This window comes from Camellia sinensis, chromosome 15 (genome assembly GCF_055761805.1).
Source record: "Camellia sinensis isolate YWXY chromosome 15, ASM5576180v1, whole genome shotgun sequence".
Classification (NCBI taxonomy): Eukaryota; Viridiplantae; Streptophyta; class Magnoliopsida; order Ericales; family Theaceae; genus Camellia; species Camellia sinensis.
The window spans coordinates 80,536,828-80,540,145 of NC_138975.1; the positions used below are offsets into that span (position 1 = coordinate 80,536,828).

Below are 3,318 nucleotides of genomic sequence, written 5' to 3' on the forward strand. Positions count from 1 at the left end.
TTAAAGACTTCAGATACCGGAACAGGGGACATATTTATGATCAGCATAATTTTTAGAGTTGTCTGGGAAGTTTAATTGAAATGTGATTTTGTGCGATTCATAAGGGCGTGTTTGGCCCTTCCTATTTGTGGGAAGCTTTTATATATGCATATATGCCTTATGAGTTGTTGAACTCATCTATTTTGAGCCAAACAAAAAAATAAAAATATCTAGAGAAAGGGGAAGGAGAACCGTGAGAGAGAGAGAGGGAGAGAGAGAAGAGGCAAAGCTTCTCCCTAAGGAATTCAACATCCGTGGAAGCTTGAAGAAGATAGAAGAGAGAGGAAAGATCAACTAAAAGCTTGGGAAAAATTGAAGAGACTAAGGGATGAACAAAGGTTTGGGTAAGGTATGTGGCTCTAATTATTAACCTTGCATAGAATCCATCTACTACTTGAAATCATGGATTGATATAGAAGATGTGAGCTTTGAACCCATGAACCTTGATTTTCTAAGAATTCCTTGATTGAAGAAGTAAAATCATTAAATTTGTTTATTGTGAGATTATAGTGTTTGATGAAGAATAATAATGTGAAATTGGTCATGTATTAAAGGATTTTGGGCTTTGATTTACATGTAATTAAGGTTTGATTTTTGAAAATGAGAAGTCCCACAATTTCAGCCATTTTCGGACTGCTGCTGTCCAGGGCAGCACGTGCGGCACTGTTCACCCGCACGTGCGGAGACAGCTCTGTCCAGCCAACTTTGAATAGGCATATCTTTTGCATCCGGACTCCGTTTTGAGTGATTCTTGAGCCTAAAATCAAGCCCCGGAAGTGTAGTTTCCAATGGCGCTAGTCTGAATCCCAAATTCTAAATACAGAAAAGGTTATACCCAAATTAGTGACGACTGTTCACGTTATGTTAATTAGTTATGTACCATTTCTTCACCTAAACCATTTCCTATCGATTTCTCCTGTTTTCTAAGACATGGATTACAACATATTAAAGAATAATGAGCTTGGTACCACCATGACTAATTGATTGAACGATCAAAGAGAATAAGTAAAGGATCAAGTATAACCTCATATTATGTGTTGTACACTGTAATTGTAGGTCGAGACGAGGACATTGTACCATTACCACCGGGAACCGATCACTGTGAGTAGTAGTAGTTGGATGTACCATTAACCATTTATCGTTATTGATGTTAAATCTTCGTCGTAAGAATTATGTTGACATAAATGTTATGAATGCTATGTGAGAAACACTGTGATATTATGGAAACTTCAAAAGAGTTTATGAAGTTATGTATGTTATGTGAGAAACATTATGGAATTATGAAAACATCAAAGGAACTTGTGATTGTGTGAACTCCTCAGGCCAAGGGCCGAACTGTGGAATTGTGAAACCAATAAAGTCATCTATAATCTAATAAGAATGTACTTACTTTTCGTTACTAATTATCAGGAATGTCCTGTTAACTTTACGTTAATTATGTCAACTCATGGGAATGATGTAACAGTTACCATTAGGACTATGTTAATTACAAGGCGAGGCAACTATGTTAACATATAAGAATGATTAAACAAAGGTGTATGCTATTGATAAGAGAGCACGTAAAGTAAGTCATTTACCCAAAAGAATTTATGTTCATTCTTGAAGAATGGATTCTGAGTAAATATAAGAGTAGCTACATGTATCCAGATGAATTGAAGTTAATTTGTTATGTTGCTTATGAATTGGAAGTGATCCAGAATCTACGATATAAGTGCAAAGTTTAGCATCATTATGTTACCCTCATGAGAATGTGAATTAGTCTCTCATTGTTAAGCGTACGATAATGACACGACACAACAAGAAATGCTCTAGTTATGATATGTTCTGTTTGAATTAATGAATGATGTTCAAGTATGTTTCAGGCATGTTTCCAGTATGTTACAAGTTCAAGTATGTTCAGGTATATTTCAAGTATATGTTACAAGTTTAAGTCTGTCACAAGTTTACGTATGTTACTAGTTTATGTATGTACATGTTCACGTATGCTACAAGTTCACAATGTTGGGGGATTCCTTTATGGAACAAACAAAAAAAATACTTATTATTGATTTGCTAGCACTATTACAGTGCTAAGTATAAGCAAATATGAATTCTGATTTCTATTTATGATTCAAGCATAATGCATATGCATGAATTTATTTCCGGGGTATGACATTACATGTATGGTTTGGTCTGTAAGACCTACTGATTATTGGTATGGAACAAAGTGCTACTTGGAACTAAGTGCTACATTGTGAGCCACCGCTAGAGTCCATGTGAGACACCTCTAGAGTCCATACATTATGTGAAAGTTATGTGGTTTATAGCCATCCGTATAAGTTGTTATGAAATGAAACAAAGTGCTACACGGAACTAAGTGCTACATTGTGAGTTACCTCTAGAGTCCGTGTGATACACCTCTTGGGTTCATATATGCATGTCCAAAGGCTTCATGCCAACTTTTCAAGGGCCTTAGTGCCATATGTTACAAGGGCTTTATGCCATATGTTTCAAGGGCCTTAGTGCCATATGTTACAAGGGCTTTATGCCACATGCTTCAAGGGCCTTAGTGCCACAAGTTTCAAGGGCTTATAGCCACCATGTTTCAAGGGCCTCCTGGCACCATGTTTCAAGGGCTTATAGCCACCATGTTTATGTTGCAAGATTGAACTTAAGGCCGTTATGTACGTAGCACAGAATCAGACTAAGTATGTGAACTCTACATCTTTATATGCATTGCTATGTGTTATGTTTCAATTTAAGCATTGTTTTATTTATGTATTACTATTCACTGAGCTTGGCTCACTCTGTCTAATGTCTGTTTCTGTAGGTAACCAACCAAGTGGTCAGTCCTAGTCATGACACCCGTTTTCTTTTGTCAACCTTCGTGGGTTCAGGCGCTGCACGAAGCCATTTATTTTTGTAAAGTCAATTGAAATGTTGGCTTAATTTTCGTTACCCATTTAAAGTTAAAGAGGTAGAACTTCAATGATTTTTATATAAGCCCAATGATGGGGCTGGGTCTGTACATATGGTTGTTTATCACCGATGCTACAACATATGGTTTGGAGCTTTATCTATTTTCCATGATGAATGTGATGTATAAGAGGTCCTGGCATGTAGATGTAGCTCAATGGAATTTATATGTATAGTTATTTTCCTACTTTATGCTTCCGATGAGGCCCCATATGTTATTTATTACAGGTTAAGTGTTCGTTTTCAAACGGGTCATGCCCAAACTTTTAGGGGCGGGTTTGGGGCGTGACAAGTGGTATCAGAGCACGAGTTGCTATCTCACAC

The 3,318-nt window shown here is 36.9% G+C and overlaps 1 long non-coding RNA gene across 1 annotated transcript; it reads left to right on the top strand.

Annotated features, from left to right (window-relative positions):
• Positions 1–200: 200 nt before the first annotated feature.
• Positions 201–2,950, top strand: LOC145813801 (uncharacterized). The gene is made up of 3 exons (XR_014357188.1): positions 201–388; positions 1,096–1,140; positions 2,849–2,950. It is a non-coding gene; the product is annotated as an uncharacterized LOC145813801 (long non-coding RNA).
• Positions 2,951–3,318: the final 368 nt, after the last annotated feature.